The sequence below is a fragment of the Zea mays genome, chromosome 4, assembly GCF_902167145.1.
Source record: "Zea mays cultivar B73 chromosome 4, Zm-B73-REFERENCE-NAM-5.0, whole genome shotgun sequence".
NCBI lineage: Eukaryota > Viridiplantae > Streptophyta > Magnoliopsida > Poales > Poaceae > Zea > Zea mays.
The window spans coordinates 176,972,448-176,998,767 of NC_050099.1; the positions used below are offsets into that span (position 1 = coordinate 176,972,448).

The following is a 26,320-nucleotide window of genomic DNA, read 5'->3' on the forward strand; positions in this document are numbered from 1 at the left end:
TAGACGGTGGCGCGATGGGGGCCGAGAGCGAGGAGCCCAGATCTAGGAGCGGGCGGTGAGGAGGTCGTGGCGGGTTTGGTTGCGCAGGAGGGCATGACGTGGGTTTGAGCGGGAGGGACGACACTTGGGTCCAAGCGGGAGGGATGACGGCGGAGGAGCTCCTTTCTCGACGTCGAAGCGCGGCCCATGGCATCCCCGACCCGCGCCTCTGTGGCCTCTCCCCCGTCCGGTGGCCGCGATGATGACCTTTGCCACGTCATCATGCCCCTGCACAACCCCGCTCCACGACCCCGCGATGGGATCACCCATTCCCCCCTTCCGGGCGCGATGGGATCTAGGAGCGGCAAGAGGTCCTCCTCCATCTTCGGCAACGAGCTCCTGTAGGTCCTGCCTGGACAAACCGCCCTCGGCCACGGCACCGCGAACGGCCTCACCGAGCGCTGTGACCCTTCGCCGGATCTCGGTCCCTTCTTTCGATGCCATGAACCTGTCTACCGTGGGGGTCAAGTCGTGGCGCCGCTCCCACGAGCGCACCAGGACGCCGACTTGGAGGTACTTGCACAAAAGGGTCGAGCTTGGGCGTCGTAGCGGTGCGGAGGGCCTCGGTCGTAGCATGCCCTGCCCCGCCGCGCATGCCTGCGCAGTCGGTGTCCCGCAGCACCCACATCGAGTGGCCCGTCTTCAAAGTCGTCCTCATCCTCTCCTCCTGGCTCAACGAGACCATCAACGTCTAGATGTTAATGTACGAATCCACTGTCGACTCGCCTCTGCTCATCTCCTGAGCCGACATTTCTTTGTTCCTGTGGTTTCATGTGTCTCGCTACCGAAGCCTAAAACAGATGCTCTTGTGGGTGCAGGCACCTGCTCGGGTTCATGCTGTTCTTCGACCTCATCCTGGTGCACCTCGGCCAGTACTTCACCAAGGTGTCTGGTATGATTGGGCACCTCTCCTGGTGAGCCATTACTTGAAAGGGACCCGGTCTTTGTGACCACCTCAACGGCGAGTAGGTTTGCAAGAACCGAACCTCGGTAAAACAAATCACCGTGTCATTCGTTCTTATTCGCTTGTGATTTGTTTTCGCCCTCTCTTTCGGACTCGATTATATTTCTAACGCTAACCCCGGCTTGTAGTTGTGCTTAAACTTTGTAAATTTCAGATTTGCCTATTCACTCCCCCTCTAGGCGACTTTCAATTGGTATCAGAGGACGGTACTTCATTAGAGCCTAACCGCTCGAAGTGATGTCAGGAGCATCCACCATGAGGGAGATCGGGACCGACGGCGACAAGTCCACAAGCTCGGGGAGAACACACTCGAGGGAGTCCGCCCACAAGCACAAGGAGCAATCCTCTTCCTCCATCTAGTCCCAATGGAAGGGTGACAAGAAGAAGAAGATGAAGAAGGTGGTCTACTACGAGACCGACTCTTCATCACCCTCCACCTCCGGCTCTGAATCAGCATCCGCCGCTTCTAAGCGCCATGAGCGCAAGAAGTATAGTAAGATGCCCCTTCGCTACCCTCGTATTTCAAAACGCACTCCATTACTTTCCGTTCCATTAGGCAAACCACCTATGTTCGAAGGTGAAGATTATTCTATGTGGAGTGATAAAATGAGGCATCACCTAACCTCACTCCACAAAAGCATATGGGATATTGTTGAGTATGGAGCGCATGTACCAAAGAAAGGGGACAAGGATTATGATTCGGAGGAGGTCGAACAAATCGAACACTTCAACTCCCAAGCCACTACTATACTCCTCGCCTCTCTAAGTCGAGAGGAGTATAATAAGGTGCAAGGGTTGAAGAGTGCAAAGGAGATTTGGGATGTGCTCAAAACCGCGCACGAAGGAGACGAGGTGACCAAGATCACCAAGAGGGAAACGATCGAGGGGGAGCTCGGTCGATTCATGCTTCACCAAGGAGAGGAGCCACAAGCGATGTACAACCGGCTCAAGACCTTGGTGAACCAAGTGCACAACCTCGGGAGCACCAAATGGGATGACCATGAGATGGTCAAGGTTATTCTAAGATCACTTGTATTTCTTAATCCCACTCAAGTTCAAATAATTTGTGGTGATCCTAGATACAAGCTAATGTCTCCCGAGGAAGTTATAGGAAAATTTGTGAGCTTTGAATTGATGATCAAAGGCTCCAAGAAAATCATCGAGCAAGGCGCCACCTCTACATCTGAGGTGCAACCCGTCGCCTTCAAAGCAATGGAGCAGAAGAAGGAAGAGTCTACATCAAGTACTGTCGGTGTTTTGACCCCGGGGGGTCCCTGAACCGACGAGTAAAATTGTCGCTGCGTGCCCCAGCCCAGATGGGTTGGCGCGAGATGGAACACAAGAGGGGGGGAAACCACGGCTCGTGTTATCCTGCGCCAGAGTGGGTGTGTTTGCAGTAGGGGTTACAAGCGTTCGCGAGGGAGAGAGGGAGTCCCGCGCGACCACCCTCTGTACGAGGGCCCTGGCCCTTCCTTTTATAGATGCAAGGAGTGGGTCCAGGTGTACAATGGGGGTGTAGCAACATGCTAACGTGTTTGGCAGAGAGGAGCCGGAGCCCTATGTACATGCCAACGTGGCTGTCGGAGAGGTGCTAGAGCCCTGTGTACGCGGTGTCGTGGCCATTGGAGGAGCGTTTGAGCCCTGTAGAAGCACAGCTGTCGGGGCTGTTGGGACCTTGCTGACGTCTCCTTGCTTCCGTAAGGGGCTTGAGAGCCACCGTCGTCATGGACGCACGCGGGGAGCCATCATTACTTGTTACCGGGGCGAGCCTGGATGGGACGCCGGTCTTGTTCCCCCATGGCCTGAGCTAGCTAGGGGCAGGGTAATGATGTACCCCCTGCGGCGTGGTCGGTCCGAGCCCAAGGTCGGGCGAGGCGGAGACTCCTCCTGAGGCCGAGGCTGGGGCCGGGCGAGGACGCGATTCCTCCCGAGGTTGAGGTTGAGGCCGAGCCCTGGGGTCAGGTGAGGCGGAGACCACCTTCCGAGGCCGAGGTTGAGGCGGAGCCCTGGGGTCGGGCGAGGCAGAGACCACCTTCTGAGGCCGAGGCAGGGGCCAAGCCCTGCGGTCGGGCGAGGCGGAGACTTCCTACTGAGGCCGAGGCCCAAGGTCGGGCGAGGCGAAGCTTCCTGTGGCGCCTGAGGCTGGACTCAGCTGCTGTCAGCCTCACCCTGGCGGGTGGCACAGCAGTCAGAGAGGGGCGAGTGGCGCTGTTTTCCTGTCAGGTCAGCCAGTGGAAGGGCGAAGTGACTACGGTCACTTCGACCTTGTCGACTGAGGCACGCATGTCAGGATAAGGTGCTAGGCGATCCTTGCATTGAATGCACCTGCGATACGGTCGGTTGGTGAGGTGATTTGGCCAAGGTTGCTTCACAACGAAACCCGCTTGAGCTGGGCTTCGGGCGAGTCAAGGGTGCGCCCGTTGCTGAGGAGGCCCTCGGGCGAGGCGTGAATTCGCCTGGGACTACTGTTCTCAGCCGAGGCTGGGCTCGGGCGAGGCGAGATTGCGTCCCTTGAGTAGACGAAGCCTTGACCTGAATTGTGCCCATCAGTCTCTGCAATTTGCGCTGATGGTGGTTACCAGCCGAGTTTAGGAGTGTTGGGGGTACCCCTAATTATGGTACCCGACAGTAGCCCCGAGCCTCGAAGGGAGTGTTGATACTCGCTTGGAGGCTTTGTCGCACTTTTTTGCAAGGGGACCGACCTTTCTCGGTTATGTTTTGTTCCGGTGGGTGTGCGCGAGCGCACCTGCCGGGTGTAGCCCCCGAGGCCTTGGAGGAGTGGTTTGACTCCTCCGAGGTCTTAATGCCTTTCGTGATGCCTTGGCCAATCTGGTTGTTCCCTCATGCGATCTGATCGTAGCCCGGGTGCATGGTCAGGTTCCGAGTTTTCAGACTGGTTTGTTGACGCTGTCAACGGTTTGGCCGTAGCCGGGTTTGCGAGAGCAGCCCCCGAGCCTCTGCACAGGGCGAGAGGATGATCAAGGACTGACCCGACTTTTATCATACGCCCCTCCGTCGCCTTTCCGCAATGAGGAGGGGGGGGGGGGGGGGAAAGCGCCATGTTGCCCTCGGAGGGCGCCGAACATGGTGTCTCCAGTGAGTTGCTAACGGGTGATCCGAGTGGACGCCCATGCCCCGTTCGATAAGGGTCAGCTAGTGGCCCAGAGGCGCGCTCCAAAAGTACCTGCAGGTGTTTTGCCGGACCCGGTCCCGCTCAAGAGGGTCAGAGGGCTCGATGCCTCCCTCTGATGGGATTCCGTTACAAAATCGCTCCTGCTGGTCTCGAAAATGTCCTAGGGTACCTTGGGAGCGTAGCCCGAGCCTCGGCCATGTATCGGACGTACCCAGAGTCATCCCTCGCTCTACGTGCTCTAGGGCGACTGTCGAACCCTTCTGAGAGGCCAGCCTTCGAACCCCTAATCAGTAGTGGGTGCGGAGCCCGAGTGCTCTGAGGCAGCTGTCAAACCCTTCCGAGGGGCCAGCCTTCGAACCTCTGATCAGTAATGAGCCTGAAGCCCGAGTGCTCTGGGGCGGCTGTCGAACCCTTCCGAGGGGCCAGCCTTCGAACCCCTGATCAGTAGGAGGGCTCAGGGGCCGCTTCCTTCGCGGAGAAGGATCCCTTTCGAAATATCCCCTTTCTCGGTCCCTGTAGCAAGAGAGAGAAAGGGAAAGAAGAAAAGGATATGAATTTAAACGATGTGGCACACCTTTTTTGACGCGGTCATCATGGCGGAGGTGAAACGTCGCCCGCTTCGCCTGCCAAAGGTGTCGCTTGCCCTGCCGCGAAGTTAATGCGACGGGACGGGTGGTTCGCGGGACGGTCGTCGCGCGAGCCGTTCGAGGGACGGAACACGGGTGCGTCGTCTTCACGCCGTGGGAGAGGGCTCCTCTGCTGCTCCAGGAGGGGACGTGAGCCTGTAGACGACTTGACTGTTGCTTCCGCTCGCCTGTTGCTGCCATTACTGCCGGCCCACTTTTGGCCATATCGACCGTCGCGCCTTCTCCCGCGGCTGACTGACCCGTGACCGATGTGCTTGGTTGGCACTGTTGGGCCATGCGCAGGGTTGCCTTGAGTCGTGGCACAGGTTTCGCAGTCGAGAAGGCGCGACATTGGCGCAAGTGGCGGTGCAGTTTTTTGCACGTAGTAATCGGTGCGCCGGTTACATGACGTGTGGGCCTGGGCCTCCATGCTGGATGCGTCGAAGTTGAAGGGGTGCATCTCCATGGTGCGGTTGCACGCCACCTGCATGGTGGTTCGCCCTTTCAACCGTTGGTTTCGGCGAGGAGTGCTTGTAACCGCGGGGCGGTTACACGCTCCGCGCGTGACGGTTTGGCTTCTTCTGTTCCGGGCCAGCTTGCATGACGTATGGGACCCAGCCCCGTGTCGTAGGGGGAGGACCCTGGAGCATGTCGGTGAAGACTTAGTCCGCGACGCCTGAGGACGCGAGTGGGGAGAGCCGCCTTTAAAAAGGGATCGACCCCCGGGTGGTAGCCATGCCTTCGCACTCCCCTCATGCATCGCATCCTTCTACCTTCCGAGCCCCCAGATGGGGAGCGCCCGCGTTGTCTTCGTCTTGTTGTTGGAGGAGCGCAACCTTACGGAGGTGGGCACCCTTCAGCCATCGTTTGGCTTCAAGGATTTTCATCAGGGAGCCCGGCTGCATTCCCTCACCGATGGTCACCCAGGATGGTGACCACAAGTTCGATGGTGGGGAGAAGCAAGCCGGGCTGCGGCCTCTGCCCCGCCCTCAGCTTCAAGGATCTTCATCATCCTTGCTGGGGAGAAGGGCGAGGTGAGCCGAAGCTCGCCTTCGCGTGGGCTGGCGACCCGCTTCTTCCTCCAGCATCTGGGGGTGGAAACCATCCTCCAGCTCTGCGGAGGAGGCGTCCTCCAGCCATGCGGGGGAAGGCGAACTGCTGCTGCCTGGCCAGGGTGCAGCATTCTATCCTCTGTCCGGGCGACTGTGGCCGGCCGCACCGGAGGGTCTCATAACACGTCGTACGCCGCGAGGGCGGTACTCGTGTTCTAAGACGGTCCCGTTCTCGTTCTTGCGGCGAGGACGGGAGTGAGGACCTGCCGGTGCGCTTTGGGGCGGCCGGTGCTCGCTGGTGGGCAGGTGGCTGCCGTCGTCGGTGCTGAAGTGGTGGTAGCCGGAGAAGGTTTCTCCGCCGACGAGACCGTCGGCGCCACCCTCGGTCGGACCTCCGGCTCTTCGACCTTGGCGGCTTGTCCTCGCCCCTCGAGTGGGGACGTGGGCGAGGGCCTTGTCGTAGCAGCGTCTGCCCTGAGGTCATCGCTACTGCTGTTTAGCCACCCGGAGCGGAGGTCGTTATCGTTCCCACAGGCCCTCTGATGTGGAGGTTGTTCATACCCGCGGGAGTGGAACCAGAGTTTCGTTTGTAATGGCACCTTGAGTGCCGGTGTATGTTCATTGTGGTTGTCGGGGCCTGAACATATGGGTATTTTGGCGTGAAGCCATGTTTCTCCCTCATTTCGAGCGCTAGGACTCGCCTGTCAGCTAGCTGAACCGCTTAACCGAGTGTGAGTTGCCCTGTGTGGAAGGTGACGAATGAGGTATCTGTATCCCGAAGGCGTAGGAGTCCCTCGGCTCGGTCGGCCTTGCCACTCAAGGCTTCCCTTGCTCAGTTCCAGAACCTTCGGCCGCTCTGCGATGAGCTGGAGCCGGAGGCAGCGGTGTCGGCGTAAACAGAGGCGGAGTCGGCTCGAGAAGAGGCGGAGTCGGCCCGGGAGCATGTGGCTTCCCTGGCCGAGGAGGTGCAGCGGCGGTGACTGGAGCTTGGCTAGGTCGTCCGCTAGCAGGACCAACCTCGGAGTCATGCTGCCGAGGCCGTGAGCCGGGCTGATGTCCTCGGGGGACAGCTGGCTGAGGCTACGGAGCGGCCGGTCGAGGTATCTGCCCGGGCTAGGACCCTTGCGGAGACCTTGGCTATGATGGCCCGAGCTTGGTGCTGGTGTCCTCCTTCGAGGTGGAGATCCTTCCGTCCGAGGTCGGGCCGGATTCCGCCGAAGGTGGAGACGACGCCGAGGGTGCTGCTGCTCCCTCTGTTGATGTTTGAACCTGCAGGGAGAGTTTGTCTGTAGTGTGCATATGTTTTTTCGCGGCCGCCGAGGCCCAAACATATTATTGTCGTGTTGTAAAGCTGTGTTTCCTTTCCTCTTGTTTCGGGTATCAGAACTTGTTCGTCGGTAGCAGAATCGTTCATCCGAGCAAGAGTTACTTTTCACGGAAGGTGACGAGTGAGGTATCTGTATCCCGGAGTCGTAGGAGTCCCTCGGCTCAGTCGGCCTCACCGCTTACGTGCACTCTTACTCGTTCGTAGGATTCTGTTATCGATATAGTCGAGAAGGCACGAAAATCGTTCTGGCAGAAAAGTTTTCGAGCGTTAAGACTTGTTCGGTTAGCAGAATCGCTTATCTGAGCGTGAGTTACTTATCGCAGAAGGTGATGAGTGAGGTATCCGTATCCCAGAGGCGTAGGAGTCCCTCGGCTCGGTCGGCCTTGCCGCTTACATGTACTCCATCGTTTTCAGGAATCCGCTATCGAAGCAGTCAAAAAGCGCGAAAGATGATCTAGCAGAAAGACTTTTTCCGAGGAAAATTTTGACGCAGAGGGGGTTCCCCCCTTCTAGTCCTCGAGGGAGGGTCGGGCTTCACCGAGGCAAGGCTGACCCTTCCTTGACGGTTAGACTCTATTTGTGTATGTAAAGAAAACGAGGCATATGAACGACTTGAAAACATCTTAAGGGTAAAAGCGACGTAGCTGTCGGATGTTCCAAGCGTTGCTGTAGACCTCGCCTTGATTGTTGGCCAGCTTGTATGTTCCGGGCTTCAAAATCTTGGCGATGATGAATGGCCCCTCCCAGGGAGGAGTAAGCTTGTGGCGCCCTCGGGCATCTTGCCGCAGACGAAGCACCAAGTCTCCTACTTGGAGGTCTCGGGGCCGAACCCCTCGGGCGTGGTAGCGTCGCAGAGACTGCTGATATCGCGCCGAGTGTAGCAAGGCCACGTCCCGAGCTTCTTCCAGCTGGTCCAGCGAGCCTTCTCGGCTGGTCTGGTTGCTTTGGTCGTCGTACGCCCTTGTCCTTGGGGAACCGTATTCTAAGTCTATGGGCAAGACAGCCTCGGCCCCATAAACTAGAAAGAACGGCGAGAAACCCATGGCCCGGCTTGGCGTCGTCCTTAGACTCTAGACCACCGAGGGTAGTTCCTTCATCCACCGCTTGCTGAACTTGTTGAGGTCGTTGTAGATCCTCGGTTTAAGTCCCTGCAGAATCATGCCGTTGGCACGCACCACCTGCCCATTTGTCATGGGGTGAGTCACGGTGGCCCAGTCCACCCGGATGTGGTGGTCCTCGCAGAAGTCCAGGAACTTCTTGCCAGTGAACTGGGAGCCATTGTCGGTGATGATGGAGTTCGGGACCCCGAAGCGATGGATGATGTTGGTGAAGAAAGCCACCGCCTGCTCGGACCTGATGCTCGTTAGGGGTCGGACCTCGATCCACTTGGAGAATTTGTCGATGGCGACCAGCAGGTGCGAGAAGCCCCCGGGTGCCTTCTGCAAGGGACCGACGAGGTCCAGACCCATACAGCAAACGGCCAGGTGATGGGTATTGTCTGCAGGGCCTGAGCGGGCAGGTGCGTCTGTCTTGCGTAGAATTGACACCCCTGGCAGGAGCGTACAATCCTAGTGGCGTCGGCCACCGCGGTTGGCCAGTAGAAGTCTTGCAGGAAGGCGTTCCCGATGAGGGCTCGAGGTGCTGCGTGGTGACCGCAAGCCCCCGAGTGTATCTCTTGCAATAGCTCCTGTCCTTCAGCAATGGATATGCATCGTTAGAGAATGCCTGAGGGGCTGCGGTGGTAGAGCTCCTTTTCATCACCCAGTAAGACGAACGACTTGGCACGCCGCGCCAGTCGCTAAGCTTCGGCTTTGTCGAGGGGTAGCTCTCCTCGGTGGAGATATTGCAGGTACGGGGTCTGCCAGTTTCGATTAGGCGTGACCCCCTTCCGCTCTCCCTCGACACGCAGTGCCTCACCCTCGGCGGCCGAGGGTGCCTCGGGCTGGGCCGATGTCACACCCGGTTTTGGAAGGCAAACCGAATGCGAACTATGTACGTGCCAGGATCAGAACTCACGTACACAGTGATTACATAAATGAACATCATTGCACAGTGCTCGAATAATAACATAAAAGAGTATTAACTTATTACATCATAGAGTCATAGACATCCACATAGTCATTAACTTAACAGGTAAATCAAAGTGCTAAGCGAAACGCAGTAAAGATAAGGCCTCCACAGGCAGCTGACTGGGGGTTGCCGCCAACCCACACCTAGAATTCGTCGTAGTCTTGGAACTCCTGGAAGTCTCCTTCCACGGCTTCACCTTCTCCTGAGCAGTGGTTACAATGCGGACAACCTGGTGTTTTGTGGTAAAGCAAGGATGAGTACACATCAACGTACTCAGCAAATGTCCCGTTTGGCTGAAGTGGACTAGCTTTATGTGGGGTTAGCCTCAAGCAGTTGCTTTTAGTTGGTCAAGTATTTATCATTAGTAGAAGCCAGATTTTAGCATTAACCAACCCGTAAACCATTTCCTCATCGAGGAACAACATCATCATAGTCGAACCAAAACCATAACATAATCCTTGTATCTCGAACCATCTGTATCTCTAATCAAAGAGGATCCCAAGGCTGCTCTTAACCGTGAGCACGGCTGATATATCAGTTTCACTACCCTCTGCAAAGGTCGCACACTTTACCCATGAGCCGTGATTCCCGTTCTGCCCGGGGAGAGCTAATCCCCATTGATCACTTCCTAGGTGGTCCGGCAGGGTATCACTACGTAGCTTTTACAAAGATTCCCTAGAGATCATAGCTGCCCGTTAGGTTTCTCCAGTTTGATAAACACAGTACCCCTCCTCGCAGGAGAGTGACTAACAAAAAGCAAAACGAAAGAACCTCGGCACTCAGCCTCGGCAGAGCAAGCACTGTGCCTGGACCCCATTGACGGCACGACGGCTAAGCAGCTACACCTCTAGTTCCTCTAATTAATTAGCTAAGGGCATCCCATTTCACCCTCATGGTTGCACTGTTATCCCGGGTGGTCTCTCAACGAACAGGTCCTTACGGAGAGGTACTCAGGAAACAGCCTGAGCCCCCTAGAGTATCACAGGATCATCAACATCATCCGGATAACAGTATCATAAATAGTCACATCATGTTCATTGATTAAGTTAAGGCAATAGCAGAATGCTAACCATAACAGCCCATAAGGTCATCAAGGATAAAGTAAAGTGTAAAGCTAGTCAATCCTTAGGTTTCAAGTAAGTAATGCGGGATAGTAAGTTATAAGTGAATAGGACATAATGGGTCAGAGGACACTTGCCTTCACCAAACTGCTGATCAGGGACTTCCTCTGCAACTTCCTCAGGAAACACGGACTGCTCGTTGTCTACGTAAAGTAATCATTCACACTATGCACTTGGGAAATAGCAAACAAAAGCAATATACCAAACATGTGCAGCAGAGAGATCACAAGTTCATAATAGAAAAGGATTGGTACTCTGGTATTCCCTAGGTCTAGGGTAGAGGACTATTCAAGTGATTCATTATCTACTAATCAGGTTTAAGTCAGTGGTGGGATTAAATCATTACATGGTTTTAAGTCCCTGAACTTGGGTGTTTAAGTCCATAAACTTAGGTGCTCTAACTTTTATTAAAGTCTACCATCTTCTATTTATCTCAAATAGGGCTCCAATAACCTTAATCCTATCCTAATGATCAACTATTAATTGGGACATGGAAACAGCAGGGAAACATTGTTTAAATAGATAGACAAAAATACTATGAGCATTTTGCAATTTGAAGCACCTAATTTGGAGTTCATATGACAAAGTTATGAATTTTACAAGTTTAGGGGTTAAAAATATACCCTAAATACTTATTTTGAATTAAATAAAAGGTCCGAGGACCTAACTGTGAGAATCCAGGGACGACGGGTTAAATTTCAGAAAACCGGGGGTCTCTTTAAGAAAACGCGCGGGCGAAGGGGTATCGGGCTCCTACGACCGTCGGATCTCAGATCAACGCGCAGGATTAGATCCGCGGGCGGGCGTGCGAGCGCGCGGCGGCCTGAGCGACTGACAGGCGGGGCCGGGCGGGCAGCGCGGGGCGGCGGGCTGACAGGCGGGGCCAGGCGGGCAGCGCGGGGCGGCGGGCTGACAGGCGGGGCCAGGCGGGCAGCGCGGGGTGGCGGGCTGACAGGCGGGGCCAGGCGGGCAGCGCGGGGTGTGGGGAAACGGCCCTGGGCCGTTGGATCTCAGGCGAACGACTAGGGTTGGGCTCGGCCTAATTGAAACGGGACCGCCCGATCTGGGATGGGCGGGGGGGATCGGGTGGCCAGCCTTGGCCTCTCCTACGGCTAGCAGAGGCGGCAGCGCTCGTCCCCGCGGCGGAGAACTCGCCGGAGACGAGGGGCGCGGGGGCCCTGCGGGTCTTTGGGGCGACCTGGACGGCCGGAGAGGTTGGGGAAGGCGCGGGGAGTCTTCTGGTGGGGGCTAGGTCGGGGCAGGGGCACCGGAGGGGGCGGTCCACGGTGAAGCGGCTCGGCGGCGGCGCAAAAGGGCTCCGGCGAGCAATTGAACGCGACAGGAGGCAATACAAAGGTCGGGAGGGGGCGGGAGAGGTTCCTTACCTCAAGGCGGACTCCGGGGACTCCTCGGTGACGGCAATGGCGCGACGGCGGCCCGGGTCGACGGTGGCGGACCTCCGCGGCTGCACGGAGGACGGCGGGTGAGCGCGGGCAGAGGGAAATAGGGAGGGGAAGAGGAATTGGGGCGTGTCCCGGGTTGCGGACGCCGAGGCGAAGCTCACCGTGGCAGGGGGCACGACGGAGCTCCAACGGCGACGGGGAAACGGGCTCGGGACGGCGGCGGTTAATGGCAGCGGTGCTCTGGCGTGTGCGCAGCGCGGGGGAGGTGAGAGAGGGGTCTGCTGGTGCGCAAATGAGGGAGGGGGAGAGGGCGAGCGGGGTTCTGGGCTCAAGTGGCCGGGGGCGGGGCGGTTGCGAGCTCCACGCGCGACGTGGGCGCGGAGACCGCGGCAATGCGCAGCTCGGGCGGCGGTTACGCGGGGAGGACGGTGCTGACAGCCGGGGCCCGCGGGCAGAGGGAGAGGGGAAAGCGGGCGCGGGCGCGGGGAAAACGGGCGCGCTGACGGGCGGGCCCGCCGGGGCAGAGAGAGGAGGGGGGGAGAGGCGCGCGCGCGGGATTGGGCCGGCTGGGCCGAAAGGCCGAGGGGGGCAGGGTTGGGCTTCTTTCCCTTTTTCTTTTATTCTAGTATTTGTTTTCCCTTTTCTTTTTATTTTCTCTATTTGATTCAAATCCAAATAAGCCACAAATTCAAATTAGACTCTCTAAGAATTATGCACCAAACAAAAGTGAAATCTAGGGTTCAACATGATGCAACAATTCATACTCCCTTGGAGTTTGAGCTAATAGACTATAATTACAAATAAAATAACCACTCTTCTCCTATAGAAATGAGAAAGAGAAGATTGGGGAGGGAGGTGAAAAGAGAAGTAACACCTGAATTTGTGAATATGAGCAAAGAAATTTTATACCCCCAAATTCAGGGTGTTACAAACCTATCCCCCTTAAAAGAATCTCGCCCCGAGATTCAAGGTCGGTCAGCAAAGAGTTCAGGGTATTTGGCCTTCAGATCATCTTCTCGTTCCCAGGTTGCTTCTTCCTCCGAGTGGTGACCCCACCTGACTTTGCACATCCTGATGGTGTTCCTCCGGGTGACTCTGTCTGCAAACTCCATAATCTGCGTTGGCTTCTCTATGTAGGTCAAATCCTCTTGGACTTCCAAACCCTCCACTGGCAACTGTTCTTCTGGTACTCGCAGACACTTCTTCAGTTGGGACACATGGAACACATTGTGCACTGCCGACAAACTTTCTGGTAGGTTGAGCTGGTAGGCCACTTCTCCACGCTTGGCTTGGATCTGGTATGGTCCGACGTACCGGGGTGCTAACTTGCCTTTAACTCCGAACCTTCTGACTCCCCTGATAGGTGACACCTTCAGATAGACGTAGTCCCCCACTTCAAAACTCAGTTTTCTTCTCCTTCTGTCCGCATAGCTTCGCTGCCTTGATTGTGCTATCTTCAGGTTCTCCCGAACCATTTTGATATTCTCTTCGGCTTCAAGTATGATGTCGGGGCCAAATACATGTCTCTCTCCAGGCTGGTCCCAGTGCAGCGGAGTCCTGCAACTCCGCCCATAGAGTGCCTGAAATGGTGACATCTTCAAGCTGGCCTGGTAACTATTATTGTAGGAGAATTCTGCATAAGGTAACCTTTTGTCCCATCCTGACTTGTCTTGCAACGCACAGGCTCTCAGCATATCTTCTAGGATCTGATTAGTTCTTTCAGTCTGACCGTCTGTCTGCGGGTGATAAGCCGAGCTGAAGTTCAAATGTGTGCCCAAAGCTTCTTGTAGCTGCTGCCAAAAATGAGAGGTGAACTGCGTTCCTCGATCTGACACTATCTTCTTCGGCACACCATGAAGGCAGACTATCCGTGACATGTATAACTCAGCTAACGTTGCTCCGGTGTATGTTGTCTTCACGGGTATGAAATGGGCCACCTTTGTTAAGCGGTCCACAACCACCCAGATGGAATCATAGCCGGCCCGGGTACGAGGTAGGCCAACTATAAAATCCATCCCGATCTCATCCCACTTCCACTGAGGAATCCGCAATGACTGCAACAATCCGGCAGGCCTCTGATGCTCTGCTTTGGTTCTCTGACAGCTATCATAGATGGCGACATATTCTGCGATTTCTCTTTTCATGCCATACCACCAAAATCTCCTTTTTAAATCCTGATACATCTTTTCACTTCCAGGGTGTATGGAGTAGGCTGTCTCATGAGCTTCCTTGAGGATTAGCTCCCGAATAGGTTTGAGGTCGGGGACACACAACCGGTCCTTGAACCATATTACTCCCTCTTCATCCTCTCGAAAGTCTTTGCCTCTTCCTTCTAAGATCAGCTGCCGGATCTTGTTGATGTTTTCGTCATCCTTCTGCCCTTCTTTGATCTCCCGCTCTAGGGTGGGCTCTAATTCCACTGTTACTCCTTGCGTACTGTTCAGGAAACCGAGGCTCAGTCTGTCGAACTCCTTGGCTAACTCATACGGCATCGGGCACGTGGCCAACATATTGACTTGACTCTTCCTGCTCGGAGCATCTGCAACAACATTGGCTTTGCCTGGATGGTAATGTATCTCCAACTCATAGTCTTTGATCAATTCCAACCATCTTCGCTGCCTCATGTTTAACTCTGACTGGGTGAATATGTATTTCAGACTTTTATGATCTGTGTAGATGTCGCACTTCTGCCCGTACAGGTAATGTCTCCAGGTCTTTAAAGCATGAACCACTGCTGCCAACTCCAGGTCATGTGTGGGATAATTCTTCTCATGGATCTTCAGCTGTCGAGATGAGTATGCTACAACTCTTCCTTCTTGCATTAGCACACATCCCAATCCGGTGTAAGAAGCATCGCAATACACTGAGAATGGCTTGTGAACATCAGGCAGGACTAACACAGGAGCTGTAGTCAATCTATTTTTCAGTTCTTCAAATGCTTCCTGACATTTTTGGGTCCACTTAAACTCAACTTTCTTCGCTAGTAACGCTGTCATTGGCCTAGCAATCTTTGAGAAGCCTTCAATGAAACGCCTATAGTATCCAGCCATTCCAATGAAGCTCTTGATCCCGCGAACATCCTTCGGTGCTTTCCAGTTCAGGATATCTGCTACTTTCTTTGGATCCACTGCCAACCCATCTTGGTTTATGATGTGACCCAGAAATAAGACTTCATGAATCCAGAACTCGCATTTGCCCAGCTTGGCATACAACTGATGCTCTCGAAGTCTTTGCAATACCATCTTCAAATGCTCTACATGATCTTCCTCACTTTGAGAGTATATGAGAATATCATCGATGAACACTACCACAAACTTGTCTAGATAGTCCATGAACACGCTGTTCATCAGATACATAAAGAAGGCTGGCGCATTTGTCAAACCAAAAGACATAACTGTGAATTCATATAACCCGTACTTGGTGATGAATGCTGTCTTCGGTATGTTCGAGGGTCGGATTCTGAGTTGATGGTAACCTGATCTCAGATCTATCTTCGAGAATACGCTGGCACCTCTGAGCTGGTCGAACAAATCTTCTATCCTTGGAAGGGGGTACTTGTTCTTGACAGTGACTTCATTCAAGGCTCTGTAGTCTATGCACATCCTTTTGGTACCATCTTTCTTATCTACAAACAACACTGGAGCGGCCCAAGGCGAGGTGCTTGGCCTGATGTAACCCTTCTCTAACATCTCATCTATCTGCTTCTTGAGTTCCACCAATTCTGGTCTAGACACTCGATAGGCTCTTTTAGAAATGGGGGCGGTACCAGGGATAAGCTCTATGGCAAATTCGACTTTTCTCTTGGGTGGCATGCCCGTTAGCTCCTCGGGAAACACGTCCGGAAAGTCTGACACGACCTTGATAGCCTCGAGCGGGTTGGGCTCCTTACTATCAACTGAAATCTGGTGACAGACTCCCTCCGCTGATTTAGGCATCCTTAGCTTGGCCACTACCTCCTCTCCTGACGGGGACCTCAATGTTACGGTCCTCTTGTCACAGCTAACATTCGCTTCATACTTCATTAACCAATTCATCCCTAGGATGATATCTACCCCAAGGGTGTCTATTACTATTAGATCACTGGGGAACCCTATCCCCCTTATTTCCACCCTTACATTTGAGCATATTTTATCTGTTTGCACCTTGCCACCAACCGAATTAATCCTCATGGGCGGCATCATTGCCTCTACTGAGATGTTATGCAATTCTACCCAGGTTGCAGTGACAAATGAATGAGTTGCACCAGTATCAAATAGCACTTTTGCGGGATGAGATTCGACTGAGAACATACCTACTGCCACATCTGGTGCATCCTGAATTGCTTCGGCCTCCAAGTGGTTCACCTTTCCACGGTTGTATGCATGGCTACGATTGACTGCTGCCGGCTGCAGTACACCTTGCCTTGTTGGAGCATTGGGGTTAGTCTGCTGCTGCGCCATCTTCTTCGGGCACTGCATCGCCCAGTGGCCTTGTTCTCCACAGTGGAAACATCCTCTGCCTCCTCCTTGTGCTGGGGCTGCTTGATTGTTCTGATTTGCTGCTGGGGCAGGAAGGCGAGGTGCCTGGTTGTTCTGCTTCTGATACTGATTACCTCCCTGCTGGCTGTTCTGACGATACTGCTGCCGTTGTGGGTACTGCCTCTGAAACTGCTGCTGATGCGGACGCTGATTCTGATTCTGATATCCCTGTGGGTGACCAGGCCTGCCTTGCTGAGATGAACTGCCTGAGAAACGGGGACGGCTGATGCTTCCGGACTGGGGTCCACTCATCTTGCGCTTCCGATCTTCCATATCCTTACGCTTCTTCTCAGTCATAACTGCTCTATCGATCAGGTGCTGGAAGGTGGGGAAGGTGTGGTTCATCAGCTGGTAATGCAGGGGATCCACCAAACCCCTCATGAACCTGTACTGCCTTTTAGCATCAGTGTTGACGTCTTCAGGTGCATAACGGGATAGCTGCAGAAACTTATCCTTGTATTCACTAACAGACAGGGGTCCCTGCTTCAGAGCCAGAAACTCCTCCTTCTTCACGATCATCAGTCCCTCTAGCACATGGTACCTGCGGAAACTCTCGCTGAATTCTTCCCAGGTGATGGCTTCGGGGTCAGCATGTGTGGCGAGGTAGGACTCCCACCAAGACTGGGCTGCTCCCCTTAGCTGACGGGGACCATACAGAACCTTCTCCCTGTCGTCACATTGGGCGGTGCGCAGTTCCCTTTCCACTGCGCGCAGCCAGTCTTCTGCATCCATGGGGTCAGCAGAATGGGCGAAGGTAGGAGGGTGCCCTCTCATGAACTCGCCACGCTTATCCCGTGGCATCTGGGGCATCTGCACTTGCAATTGGGGTTGGGGTTGCTGTTGAGCCTGCTGCATGGCTGCCAGAGTCTGCCCAATGGCCTGCACTGCCTGAGTCTGCATCAAGAACATCTGCTCCACTGTCATTGGGGGTGGTGGGGGAGGCTGCCTCTGATGTTCCTCCTGCTGGTCATGCTGCTCTTGCTGAGCACGCCTGTTGCATCGGCGCCTGTTGTCAGACATCTGTGGAAGACATTCATACATCAGCATTGATCTTACAATCCTTCAGCATAAGAAAAGGGAATACAGAATTCTTCATGACACTAAGTGAATAAAGAGCTTCACTGATCCTCATTTATGATTCAACACAACTTCTTAGATAAGAAGGAAAGTAGAAGTAAATGGTTTCCCAACTAAATAACTGACTTCATTAACATTACTAGCTAAGCCAAACTGCAGGGGAAACCCACATGTTGGCTACAGTCATTACAAAGATTCAAATCCAGCACAAGTTCATCATAACAAGCATGCGAGCAACTGATAAGCAAACTAAACTAAATGGAAGCAACTGATAAGCAAACTAAACTGACTACCTAAGACTGAGACATCTGACTTAAGAATTATTACAAACTTCGACGCTAACGATCTAAGGATCCAGATCTATCCTGGTCTTACAGGCAGGGGAACCATAAGTGTGGTGACCACGTGGCGGCGAGCGGTAAGGGTGCTGAGTCCCAACAGGAGCGGGGGAACCACCCTCCTGGTGATGGCGCTCTGCCAGCTCAGCACGCAACTCCGCAATCTCCGTTCGAGCCCTGCTTAGCTCGTCCAGAGAGTGATCCAGCTCAGTGTTAAGCACTGCGACTAGGTTGACTGTGCTGCTCAACCTAGGGTTAGCCTCACCAACAGGTGAGACAACCACACTCTCTGTGCTGCCAGTAGGGCGGCGGGGGTAGTACCGAAGGTTAAGACCGTCGGCCACCCCACCGAACAAAGAACAGTACTGTGAGAGTGCACGTCGTGCTGCATCCTGCATAGCCGCCTCTGCAGTGTCCCTCTCGGAGATGGAGTAGTGCTCCGAAACGGCCTCTGCTCCCCGGAGATCATCCTCTGGACGGCGAACTAGGCAGGTAGCCTCCCAGCGGTCCGGGTACCTCCCGCGACTGTGCTGGTAGACTACACAACGATACTCGATCGACCAGGTGTGCCGGTCGAAAGCCTGGCGCAGCAAGGTGTCGAGTGCGTTGTGGAAGTGACAACCGCGAGCGGCGTCACGGGTGATGGGTCGGGCGACCCATCCTTCCGCCTCCTGCGGCTCAGAAGACTCCGTGCTGTGGTCTGAGTCGTCGTCGTCGGGGTCTCCTCCAGGACCTCCTCCAGTAGCTCCTCCAACAGCCGGGGCGTCCCGCGGTGGTGCAGGGGGCGCCTCCAACTGGGCAACAGAGGAACGGCGCCTCACGGACTCCACCTCCTGCTGGGGTGAGGAGGAAGAGCCCTGCTGCTCTCTGTGCTGGCGCCGGCGTTCCTGCTCCTCACGCAGGCGGTGGTGCAGTCTCTCCAGGTGACTCGACTGACCGGACACGGGGCGGCGCAGAGGACGCTCCGCAAGTCGAGACGGCAGGAAAGGAATCACCGACTTACGTGCAGTGTGTCTAAGACGAGCCATCTACAAAAGACACCGTAAGCATAAGAGTAAGAGCAGAACTAATGTGACAAGTGAATAAACCATAGACAGAATAAGATAAAAATTTTAACAAGGTATAATATAGTATATATATGTAGTAAAACATAGGGTTGGTCGAGGTGACCGACTTTTGAAGTAACATCAGAGGTCAAGGTGAGAGGGAAGGTCAATAGTCCTTAGTACGACCAGTGCTACTCTAGGTCAGCGGTCCTACAGTCAGCCTGGCTTTGATACCACTTATGTCACACCCGGTTTTGGAAGGCAAACCGAATGCGAACTATGTACGTGCCAGGATCAGAACTCACGTACACAGCGATTACATAAATGAACATCATTGCACAGTGCTCGAATAATAACATAAAAGAGTATTAACTTATTACATCATAGAGTCATAGACATCCACATAGTCATTAACTTAACAGGTAAATCAAAGTGCTAAGCGAAACGCAGTAAAGATAAGGCCTCCACAGGCAGCTGACTGGGGGTTGCCGCCAACCCACACCTAGAATTCGTCGTAGTCTTGGAACTCCTGGAAGTCTCCTTCCACGGCTTCACCTTCTCCTGAGCAGTGGTTACAATGCGGACAACCTGGTGTTTTGTGGTAAAGCAAGGATGAGTACACATCAACGTACTCAGCAAATGTCCCGTTTGGCTGAAGTGGACTAGCTTTATGTGGGGTTAGCCTCAAGCAGTTGCTTTTAGTTGGTCAAGTATTTATCATTAGTAGAAGCCAGATTTTAGCATTAACCAACCCGTAAACCATTTCCTCATCGAGGAACAACATCATCATAGTCGAACCAAAACCATAACATAATCCTTGTATCTCGAACCATCTGTATCTCTAATCAAAGAGGATCCCAAGGCTGCTCTTAACCGTGAGCACGGCTGATATATCAGTTTCACTACCCTCTGCAGAGGTCGCACACTTTACCCATGAGCCGTGATTCCCGTTCTGCCCGGGGAGAGCTAATCCCCATTGATCACTTCCTAGGTGGTCCGGCAGGGTATCACTACGTAGCTTTTACAAAGATTCCCTAGAGATCATAGCTGCCCGTTAGGTTTCTCCAGTTTGATAAACACAGTACCCCTCCTCGCAGGAGAGTGACTAACAAAAAGCAAAACGAAAGAACCTCGGCAATCAGCCTCGGCAGAGCAAGCACTGTGCCTGGACCCCATTGACGGCACGACGGCTAAGCAGCTACACCTCTAGTTCCTCTAATTAATTAGCTAAGGGCATCCCATTTCACCCTCATGGTTGCACTGTTATCCCGGGTGGTCTCTCAATGAACAGGTCCTTACGGAGAGGTACTCAGGAAACAGCCTGAGCCCCCTAGAGTATCACAGGATCATCAACATCATCCGGATAACAGTATCATAAATAGTCACATCATGTTCATTGATTAAGTTAAGGCAATAGCAGAATGCTAACCATAACAGCCCATAAGGTCATCAAGGATAAAGTAAAGTGTAAAGCTAGTCAATCCTTAGGTTTCAAGTAAGTAATGCTGGATAGTAAGTTATATGTGAATAGGACATAATGGGTCAGAGGACACTTGCCTTCACCAAACTGCTGATCAGGGACTTCCTCTGCAACTTCCTCAGGAAACACGGACTGCTCGTTGTCTACGTAAAGTAATCATTCACACTATGCACTTGGGAAATAGCAAACAAAAGCAATATACCAAACATGTGCAGCAGAGAGATCACAAGTTCATAATAGAAAAGGATTGGTACTCTGGTATTCCCTAGGTCTAGGGTAGAGGACTATTCAAGTGATTCATTATCTACTAATCAGGTTTAAGTCAGTGGTGGGATTAAATCATTACATGGTTTTAAGTCCCTGAACTTGGGTGTTTAAGTCCATAAACTTAGGTGCTCTAACTTTTATTAAAGTCTACCATCTTCTATTTATCTCAAATAGGGCTCCAATAACCTTAATCCTATCCTAATGATCAACTATTAATTGGGACATGGAAACAGCAGGGAAACATTGTTTAAATAGATAGACAAAAATACTATGAGCATTTTGCAATTTGAAGCACCTAATTTGGAGTTCATATGACAAAGTTATGAATTTTACAAGTTTAGGGGTTAAAAATATACCCTAAATACTTATTTTGAATTAAATAAAAGGTCCGAGGACCTAACTGTGAGAATCCAGGGACGGCGGGTTAAATTTCAGAAAACCGGGGGTCTCTTTAAGAAAACGCGGGCGAAGGGGTATCGGGCTCCTACGGCCGTCGGATCTCAGATCAACGCGCAGGATTAGATCCGCGGGCGGGCGCGCGAGAGCGCGGCGGCCTGAGCGACTGACAGGCGGGGCCGGGCGGGCAGCGCGGGGCGGCGGGCTGACAGGCGGGGCCAGGCGGGCAGCGCGGGGCGGCGGGCTGACAGGCGGCGCGGGGCGGCGGGCTGACAGGCGGGGCCAGGCGGGCAGCGCGGGGTGGCGGGCTGACAGGCGGGGCCAGGCGGGCAGCGCGGGGTGTGGGGAAACGGCCCTGGGCCGTTGGATCTCAGGCGAACGGCTAGGGTTGGGCTCGGCCTAATTGAAACGGGACCGCCCGATCTGGGATGGGCGGCGGGGATCGGGTGGCCGGCCTTGGCCTCTCCTACGGCTAGCAGAGGCGGCGACGCTCGTCCCCGCGGCGGAGAACTCGCCGGAGACGAGGGGCGCGGGGGCCCTGCGGGTCTTTGGGGCGACCTGGACGGCCGGAGAGGTTGGGGAAGGCGCGGGGAGTCTTCTGGTGGGGGCTAGGTCGGGGCAGGGGCACCGGAGGGGGCGGTCCACGGCGAAGCGGCTCGGCGGCGGCGCAAAAGGGCTCCGGTGAGCAATTGAACGCGACAGGAGGCAATACAAAGGTCGGGAGGGGGCGGGAGAGGTTCCTTACCTCAAGGCGGACTCCGGGGACTCCTCGGTGACGGCAATGGCGCGACGGCGGCCCGGGTCGACGGTGGCGGACCTCCGCGGCTGCACGGAGGACGGCGGGTGAGTGCGGGCAGAGGGAAATAGGGAGGGGGAAGAGGAATTGGGGCGTGTCCCAGGTTGCTGACGCCGAGGCGAAGCTCACCGTGGCAGGGGGCACGGCGGAGCTCCAACGGCGACGGGGAAACGGGCTCGGGACGGCGGCGGTTAATGGCGGCGGTGCTCTAGCGTGTGCGCAGCGCGGGGGAGGTGAGAGAGGGGTCTGCTGGTGCGCAAATGAGGGAGGGGGAGAGGGCGAGCGGGGTTCTGGGCTCAAGTGGCCGGGGGCGGGGCGGTTGCGAGCTCCACGCGCGACGTGGGCGCGGAGACCGCGGCAACGCGCAGCTCGGGCGGCGGTTACGCGGGGAGGACGGTGCTGACAGCCGGGGCCCGCGGGCAGAGGGAGAGGGGAAAGTGGGCGCGGGCGCGGGGAAAACGAGCGCGCTGACGGGCGGGCCCGCCGGGGCAGAGAGAGGAGGGGGGGAGAGGCGCGCGCGCGGGATTGGGCCGGCTGGGCCGAAAGGCCGAGGGGGGGGGCAGGGTTGGGCTTCTTTCCCTTTTTCTTTTATTCTGGTATTTGTTTTCCCTTTTCTTTTTATTTTCTCTATTTGATTCAAATCCAAATAAGCCACAAATTCAAATTAGACTCTCTAAGAATTATGCACCAAACAAAAGTGAAATCTAGGGTTCAACATGATGCAACAATTCATACTCCCTTGGAGTTTGAGCTAATAGACTATAATTACAAATAAAATAACCACTCTTCTCCTATAGAAATGAGAAAGAGAAGATTGGGGAGGGAGGTGAAAAGAGAAGTAACACCTGAATTTGTGAATATGAGCAAAGAAATTTTATACCCCCAAATTCAGGGTGTTACAGCCGAGGCTTCCCCGGGCTCGGGCGTGTCGTCGGTCTTGATGGAGGGTTGATGTATGTCTCTGGAGAAGACATCTGGGGGAACCGTTGTCCGCCCCAAGGCTATTTCAGCCAGCTCATCCGCAGTCTCGTTGTACCGTCGGGCGACGTGGTTGAGCTCGAGTCCGTAGAACTTGTCTTCCAGGCGCCGAACCTCGTCGCAGTAGGCCTCCATCTTCCGGTCGCGGCAGTGGGAGTTCTTCATGACTTGGTCAATGAAAAGCTGCGAGTCACCACGAGCGTCGAGGCGCCGGACCCCTAGCTCGATGGCAATGCGCAACCCGTTAACCAGAGCCTCGTACTCGGCCATGTTGTTTGACGCCGGGAAATGGAGGCGCAGCATGTAGCGGAGGTGCTTCCCGAGGGGTCAGATCGGCCTCGGGAGAAGTCACCGCCTCGCCCGAGACGGCCTCAGACCGACTACGCGAACAAGGAATATGACATTATCCTACCCCTAGCTAGCCACCTCAGGCTACGAAGGAACAATACCGATGTCACATCAAGTTACTCCAGTAACAGGTAATGATGATCCTCGGCATGCGCCCATGACGTCGACTGTCCTCAGCTCTCTACGAAGTCAAAGAAACGTCAGCAGGACCTGGGGCCGTAACGCCAGCCACGCTTCTACAGGGCTCAAGCACTTCTCCGTCGTCCACGTTAGCACATTGCTACACCACCATGTGTACAGCTGGGTCACCTCCTTGTGCCTATAAAAGGAGATGCCCAGGGCCTTCCAAAAAGGGCAGAGATAGCTCACCCGGACGGCTGACTCGACATCAACCTCCTCTCCACAACGCTTGACCTCTCAAGAGACCTGGGATCCGTTCCCTCTCTCGCGAAGCTTGTAACCCCTACTACAAGCACCCCGGTGCAAGATAATATAAGCCTCATCCTCCCTCTGTTGGAAGTAGGACCTTCTTAGCCCGAACCAGGATAAACCTTGTGTTTCATCTTGCATCAATCCATCTGGGTGGGGACACGCAGCATAAAATTTACTAGTCGGTTGAGGGTCCCCCAGGTCCAAAACACCGACAATAAGTTTTACAGGTGCCAAAGGTTCACAATAAACCAATACAAAGTTAAAAGAAAGGGTTTAAAAAGAAAGGAGCAAAGCAACCGAAGGCTGCCATGGTCTGGCGCACCGGACTATACGGTGGGCCACCGGACAGTGTCCGGTGCACCATGGTGGATTCTCTCCAACTCGCCACCTTCGGGAATTCTGGGAGCCACTCCGCTATAATTCACCGGACTGTCCGGTGTAGCATCGGACTGTCCAGTGTGCCAGCGGAGTAACGGCTAAACAACACCAATGGTCGTCTGCAAAGGAATAGTGAAACGCTACAGTGCGCGCCTGCGCGCGCAGGAGTCAGAGCAGGCGTCAGAAGGCGCACCGGACAGTGAACAGTGACTGTCCGGTGCACCACCGGACTGTCCGGTGACCCACATGTCAGAAGCTCCAACGGTCGAACCATAACGGTCGGGTGATGTGGCTGGCGCACCGGACTGTCCGGTGCGCCATACGACAGCAGCCTTCACCAACGGCCATATTGGTGGTTGGGGCTATTAATACCCTCCAACCACCACACTTCAATACATCCAAGTTTTCAGCCATCAAATCTCATACAAGAGCTATAGACTTCATTCCAAGACACAAACAAAGAGATCAAATCCTCTACCAAGTCCAGATTCACTCTAAACAAATTAATGACTAGAGAGAGAGACTTTTGTGTTCTTTTGAGCTCTTGCGCTTGGATTGCTTTTCTTCTTCCTCTATTCTTGTTTCCAACTCAATTATAATCAAGGCAAGAGACACCAATTGTGTGGTGGTCCTTGTGGGGACTTAGTGCCCCGTTTGATTGAGAAGAGAAGCTCACTCGGTCTAAGTGACCGTTTGAGAGAGGGAATGGGTTGAAAGAGACTCGGTCTTTGTGACCACCTCAACGGGGAGTAGGTTTGCAAGAACCGAACCTCGGTAAAACAAATCACCATGTTATTCGTTCTTATTCGCTTGTGATTTGTTTTCGCCCTCTCTTTCGGACTCGATTATATTTCTAACGCTAACCCCGGCTTGTAGTTGTGCTTAAACTTTGTAAATTTCAGATTTGCCTATTCACCCCCCCTCTAGGAGACTTTCACTACTACTCTTCAGATTTTGCTACTTAATCATCTTATGCCAGTGCAAATTAGTCGACATCGTTTGAGGCTTCTAGCCGTTGCTCCCTTCGTCCCCAGCTCCGGCGACCGAGCTCCAACCAGGGACGTCTAGCGCTAGCGCCCAGGACGCACGACCTCCTGCTTCTCTATCCTCAGCAAGGAGCCCCTCCGTCCTATTTCTGGTAGCGAAAGCCCAGCCTCTGTGGCAAGCTACCTACTTGATGGAATGCCCAGCCGCTTGTCGGATCTGCGTAGCCCCTGCGCGACATCACAAACTCCGGTGAAACCTCGCTGCCCTTGCTGCTCTCGAGCCCCTTATGTTTGATAAAATGTTAAAACTATTGAATGAATGTTCTACTACATGATCCCTAGAACGGTTATACGCGCCTCACACAAGCATGCGCTGAATTTCTCGCTTTCCCAACCCTATCGTTTTTTGGGTGTGTATGGTTTTCCCAGGTGAGGTCCAGATCCAAATCCAATGTTCGTTGTTTGCATGAGTAAGGCATATAGGGGAACTGAATCGAAGTGTCAAGATGCAGTCTCGCCTTTTGGAATGTCACTGTGCTGTTGATTTCTTTGGATTATGAAATTTGCAGTGAATTGTGAGCAGTATTCAGTTCGATGAGAGAACTTGTGACATTTTGGCTGGCGTGCAGGCAGTCAGGCGGGATAACAAGCAGAGGTTTAGTCTGTTGGAGGAAGATGGCGAGCTGTTGATCCGGGCGAACCAGGGACACACAGTAACAGTATGTTCTCTGCCCGAGATTTCCTACAATGATAGTGAAGTTGTTTACACAAAGCATTGTGTATTTACCATGATCGTTCACTTTCCCTTTAATATTTTTGTGAGATGGAAATGTTTTTTGCAATAACATCTACTGGTACAATGGTTAGTGGTCCTCTGTCCTTCTATTGCTTACTACTAATGCTTAGAAACTGAGAATGTGATAATTGGAATGCTTGCAAGATTACATTCATGGAATGGTAAAGCGAAGGTTCCATTCACAATTTGTTTTTATGCATAATACTTATATTCTGATAGTTTCCCTTCTTTGTATATGCCATAGTCATAACTCATAATTTACCATAACACCTCGATTCTTATGTTTGCAGACTTTTATATCTCATCAGTGCTATCTTTTAGCTTTTGTACATTATCAATGTAACTTGGTGTGAGTATACTTGCTGACCGTCTTTTCGTTCACCTGTACTATACGACTACAACTGATCAATACCACATGTGGGTGACGGCGTGAGCGGGCTGGCGGCAGCGCACGAACTGGTGAGGAGTGGCTCCGCGAGGGTGACCGTATACGAGAAGGAGAACTGCCTCGGCGGGCACGCAAGGACCATGGCCGTCGAGGACGCCGACGTCGCCGTCACCGTGCAGCTCGACCTCGGCTTCATGGTCTTCAACCGGGTACGTACACATACATGTAGTAATGATACTATAATATAGAAGCGTGTCGCGATGGTCTCTTCTTGTGCACGTCTGCGGCATATCCACGGGCATTCTATGCCATTTGATATGAAGTATGAACAACGGTTTGAACCATTTCAGAGAAGAAAAGAA

At 53.8% G+C, this 26,320-nt stretch overlaps 1 pseudogene; it reads left to right on the forward strand.

Moving 5' to 3' along the window:
- Positions 1-327: 327 nt before the first annotated feature.
- Positions 328-25,491, forward strand: LOC103654127 (uncharacterized; annotated as a pseudogene).
- Positions 25,492-26,320: the final 829 nt, after the last annotated feature.